We start from the raw sequence: 6,000 nt of genomic DNA, 5'->3' as shown, positions 1-6,000 counted from the left end.
GACTGACATTGCCTTGATGCTGAATAGTCTGGTGGGAAGAGTTCAATGCAGGGTTTGCACTTTCCCAGCCATTAGCCAGCTGCCACTGCATTTCATTATCTTAGGCAGGAGGGGTGCAGGCAAGGGGGGGTGGGGGGCGGGTGTATGGCATATACATCAAAGGAGGTTCCAAACAGCGTGATGGTGTGGAAGTAACTGAGCCTGGTCAACATTGTAAATTGCAAAGTTTTGTTGGTTTTTTGAAGGAGGGGTTACACACATATGATGCCATCTGGCACACTAACTGCAAAGGCCAGTGGTAGATTAAAAAAAAAAAAAAACCTGCTTCCCCTACTGTGTTTATTGGTGTAACAGTTAATCCTGATAAACAGCAAGGCCATGGAGCAACTGCCAGCTCTTGTTGTGCATATCTATTGTTTTGCAGGAGAACTGTAAAGAGCTAGGGAGAAACAAAGGTAGGGCACAGGATTTCATGTAAAACAAAGTAAGTAGACCATGAAAAACAGCCTTTAGTTGGCGTTTTGTTTGCTTTATTTCTTGGCTGTGACAAAAAGAAAGAGAGCTGAAAAAGTGTTCACTTCTAAAAAAGCTCCTTGCAAACCAAAATAGGGAGTGGGCCTTGCACAACACTGTCTAGAACCATTGTTCATCTCTTTCATATACTTCATCTTTGTCCCACTCTTAATAATTATAGTTAATTACAAAATTCAATATGCTTTTGCAATTCTCATCTATGCTTGTCCAAAAGCACTTGGAACCTGGTTTCCATTAACAGAAATGTCTAATTAATGATTTTGTAAAACTCTGAGTCTTACCTTAAGGAAAAAAGAAAACCTCACTGAATGTTACAGAATATCAATGAATGTCTGTACTGGGATTATTAGAATTGAGCTTTCTTGTATTTCAAATTTGTTTGAAGATCAGAAAATAAACTCCAGCACATTTTCTAACTTTCAATTTACTGTGTTTTCTAACCACCAAAATGCAACATTTTCAAGCTTCTTTTCCTGGCAAGAAGGGCTCTGAACTGCCACAGCTAAATACTGTGGTATATTCTTTGGCCAATAGATTATTTTATTACCACTTTCCCTTACTCAATTAACTCAAGGCTTTAAAAACAACAAGAATCTTTGGATTGTTATATGAATAAGTTGGAAAAGAGAATCACATGCCAAAGAACCTGTCTTGAAAAATGCACCAACCTGCCACATCACCTACAATATATGATGCATAGATTCCAGCCTTTTTAGTGAAATGTTCAGGTTTTTAAAAATTGTTTGTTACAGAGAGTACACCTTTGTGGTTGTGGGTACTAATTTATAAGGCCCTGATCTTGCAAGCCGATCGACATGGACAAACCTCTGTACTCACACAGATTCCAACAGGGGGTCTGTCTTTGCAGATCTGTTTACAATATCAGGACCTCAGGGTCCAATTCTGAAGCCCTTAGAAAGGCAAAAGTCTCCGCTGACTTCACTTGAGTTTGTGTGAATAAGGATTGCAGCAGCATTGGGCCTTTGAACTGGTCCTGTTATCTCCTGCTGTTTTGTACTTACTGTAACTACCTGTAGCTGCAATATAACTTGTGGTAAACTAACTAGATTGCTATCTCAGACTTATTTAGAAACTGTGTTAAGAGAAATGAAGCCGCTGGCAGCCAACATTAAAAACAAATCCCTGACCTTGACTCTTCTCAGTACAATAGTTCTTTTCCTGCTGTTTTCTGAGCAGTAGTGGGTGGAACGGAGAGGGAGGGGGGAAGAAGAGAGGGCAGCAAATAATAGGACAGACACATTCTACTATAAGAATAAAAATATATATGTTTTATTATTATGCAAAATTTTTAATCAAGTATGAAGACAGGAGGCTACTGCTGGAAAAATGCATAAGAACTTGATTTATGTTGAATAGGTCCTCTTCTTTCTCCTGTATAGCATGGAGAATAAAGAAGGGACAGAGAATTTCCTGAGCTTTTGCAATTTTCCTGAGAAACGTGTTCCCTTTGCCTTCCTTCTCCATATCAGAAGAAAACAAATACTTGTGGCAGTAAATTGTTAATTCCATTTAAAAATTAAACTGACTCTTACAATCTCTCCTCTGCTTTTACCCTGGCTTTGTGCCTAATTTGATGAACAAATGGTGCTCCATGGCTCTGTTGTTCAAACTGCATGCAAATGATATTCTTCTCCCTTTTCGAATGTGGTGGGCATGCTTTGGTGGGTAGAAGTCAGAGTACCCTGGTCCAAGGTAAATAAGCTCTTCATTCTGTTTTGTTTATTTATTTTAAGACATCATGGACAATTAGATTTGTGCAGTCAACACATCCACCAGGCAGATTTGTGCCAACAGGCCTGGCACTTCCATAGCAGATCACCCAAGCTGTAAGTAGATCAGATAGCATTAGACTTCTGGGGGACACATTTTTACATGAATGACCTGGACAAATTGTTCAAGAGCAATGATGAATGCAAACAGGCTTTCCTTCAACATAAGGAACCCAGATAAAAATAGAGTGAATGATGTCTCCTCAATGAGCATTTATTCCTGGGTTGCAAGGAAAATGTCACAGCTTGAGCTACCCTCTGTTCCATGTGCAGAGCGAGATCCTCAGCTGGTGTAAGCCAGCCCAGTTCAGTTGACTTCAGTACATCTATACCGATTTTCACCAGTTGAGGATCCGGCTCAGTACAGCTCCATTTGGCTGTTATCACCGGGCCATAGCCCACCTCAGGGAGAGCATAAAACTGTATATTTTGGAGGATAGCAGGGCAGAAAACTGGGCAGCCAACATGCCTGTTCTGCTATACAGAAGATTCACAAGGGAAAAAAAGATCTTAATATTAAATCTCAGAGACCCATTTATGGCTGCTACTGCGCAGCCTAGGGAAGGGAGCCAAGAGCAGCCTATTCCAGAAGGGGGTGTACTGCTCGGGGAGGAGAGCACTGTAAGCTGGCTATGGTGACATGCATTCCTTTGGGAGTGGGGTGACCTCCTGCCGATTTAAAAGCAGGCGGGAGAGGCAAAAGCCATCCTCCACCAGGAAGTATTAGGAGGCAACTCTACAAGTTAATAGTATTCTGGGGGTAGAACCTCAGATGGCATAAATCAGGGTAGCTCTACTGATTTCAGTGGAGCTATGCCATGTAATGACAGCTGAGGACCTCTCCCTCAGAGTTTTCAGTCCACCTGAGAAAACATGGAACTGAATATTTTCATTCAAAATGACTGGCAACTGCATGCTTAGAGCTAGATTATGGCTTACCTGACTGCACCTGCACAGGGGAGTAAGATCTCCTCTACCCACAGTGGCTGTTTTAGGGATACTTCTCATTTGCTGCTTGTTCATAACGTCAGACTACTTATAGTAGCTTGGCCCTAGATGGTGGGAGCGAGAGCTAGGACTGTGGGCCCAATACTTCCTCCCTGCCAGCAGGTAGCTAGGCAAGTTGTGGATTCAGAGAAAGTAAGCTGCATCCTTTTCGGGGCTGCAATAAATATTTCTCTCCATGAACAAAGAGGGGAGTTGGAAGAAGAAATTGTGGCTCTTGGAGTTACTGGCCTAGCTACTCACGATCTCTAGCTCAGAGCTGAGCCTTATGGCTCAACTGAGCCCTTAACTTGAAGTACATAGACAGAGAATCCATTCAACCAGTGGCAGATTTAGAGTTAGTGGGGCCCTGTGCGCAGCTTCATTTTCAGGGGGCCCCCCCTCGAGACCCAGCCAAGAAAAAGAACATTCTTCTTTTCCTTCGTCCTCCTCCTATATTATAGTAATGGGAAGTAAATGAAAATAAAGTGAGATACCTTGATTGGGGCAAGGGGTTGGAGTGTGGGAGGGGTGAGATGCGGGCTCTGGGAGGAAGTTTGGGTGCAGGCTCTGGGCTGGGGATTGGGGTACAGGAGGGGGCAGCGCTTACCTTGGCAGAGTGGCTCCCAAAGCGATCGGCACACACACCCCTCCGGAAGCGGCTCCTAGATGTGGGGGCGGGGGTGCAGGCAGTCTCTGGGTACCATTGCCTGCAGGACACTGCCCCCGCAGCTCCCATTGGCCACAGTTCCTGGCCAATGGGAGCTGTGAAGTAGGTGCTTGGGGTGGGGGCAGCGTTGCAGAGACATAAACCTCCCAGGGGCTGCTGGGACATGCTTTCCCGTTTCTGGGAGCAAAGCGGTGCAGAGGGAGAGAGGCAGAGTTGGCAGGGAGTCGCCTTAGCCCTCCTGCTGACACGTCTCTGCACGCCCCTTGGGGGAAGGAGGGCAGTGGGTCTCCATGCGCTGCCCAGGGCTTCCCCCCCCACCACCACCACCTGCCAGCAGTGCCGGGGCTCAGGGCAGGTTGTCAGATATTTGTCCTGCATTTTGGGGGCCCCTCTGTCGTTGGGGGCCCCGTGCCACCACACAGTTTTGTTTCATGGTACATCCATTCCTGCTATTACCCATCTCGTTCATAAAAGAATCATAAAACAGCATCTCACATGCAGGTATATCCTCAGTTTATAGAATGCTGCAAAATACCAGGAGAGAGAGGACCAAGAAAAAATAATGGCTCTTTTGTTGTTTTTGATGGTGTCGAGTAAGAGTCATTCTCCAGCTCTGCCCCCTTTCCATTTCCCTAAATGTCACTGTGATTGTGAGTTTCTAACCTTTTCTGTAAACTTCCAAGCTGTTTTTCACGCAATGTCACCATTAGAAGACTGCTCTTAACATCAGCAGTTAATGAGTAATGACAATGATTGTGATGGCACAATTCAGGAAACAAAAATAAAATGAAAGGATATGATTCTATGGGGAACACACTGTGGGTGGGATGCTCCAGTTTCCTCAAACTATATAACAATTCATAACTCTGCTACAATATTTCTTGCTAGGAGATTAGGATACTAGCCCCATATTCCACCTTCATGTTCTGTTTATACCAACTTGCAGTAGCATTAGATATCTATTTCTTTTAGTTTGTGTGGTTTTAATTTCTTTTTAAAGACATTTTAAAAATGCCAGACCAGCTCACTGAAAGAATGAAATCACAGTACAAAGTTACACTGATTGGTGTTCCAGGAAAAGGAAGTGCTTAGTCCATCTTCAGCAAGACAACATATTGATACAAACAAGATTTCTTAAAACATTTAAGAATATGTTAAGGTCCTTATCTTCTCATCAAGGTGCCTGCATTTCTGATAAGATTTTTTTTTTCTTATTTTTTAGTCAGGCTCAATCCTAGCCATCTATTTCTTCATTATCTAAATTTCTTCTCATCAGCCTTTTCTTTTTAATTTGTTTCAAAATCTGTACATATTTCATATGTAAAAACACAAACACCCCTATTTAAGGTTCTGGACCAAACTAACATATATAAACGCCTGCATCCTCCTACAATATAAGGCAACAGACCATAGCTGAAAATCATGGTTACACTGGCATATATTATATATACACAACTTACAGTACACTACCATTTATCCAAATGGTCTATGGGACAGCCAAAAGTTTTGGATAACCAGGCAATCGGATAAACAGAAGTGCTATTAACGAACATAGGGGATACTGTGGATTCAGATAAATAGGATTTTCAGATAAATGGAATTGGGATAACTAGAATTCTGTTGTATTTGCAAGATGTCAGACTATTTCTTTGTAATTTAACAGTCTGGATCATTACCCTGTCTAATGAGGACTATAATCTCCTTTGATTTAGGAATGAGGAGATTCCTGAATATGCTATTTTTTAAATTTTAAAGTACTCCTGGTCTAACAAAATGTCTTACTTTTTCATATTTTCTGAAATATCAGTAAGCTCCAAATTTTTCAGGATATGCAGAGGGGGGCATTTTCCTATGTGAGAATATTATTTACAGTATACATTTTAAAGTGAATCCTGAATGTAAAACACACTTTCTTTGGCTGATATGAAAGAGCATGGCCTTCCACTGGTGCATAAAGATATTAATGGTAAAGTATTTGAAGACTGGTTTCAGAGTAGCAGCCGTGTAGTCTGTATTCGCAAA

The sequence above is a fragment of the Dermochelys coriacea genome, chromosome 1 (assembly GCF_009764565.3).
Source record: "Dermochelys coriacea isolate rDerCor1 chromosome 1, rDerCor1.pri.v4, whole genome shotgun sequence".
In the NCBI taxonomy this organism is placed as follows: domain Eukaryota; kingdom Metazoa; phylum Chordata; order Testudines; family Dermochelyidae; genus Dermochelys; species Dermochelys coriacea.
The sequence above is the reverse complement of the archived record's forward strand: the minus strand, read 5'-3'. Positions refer to the sequence as shown.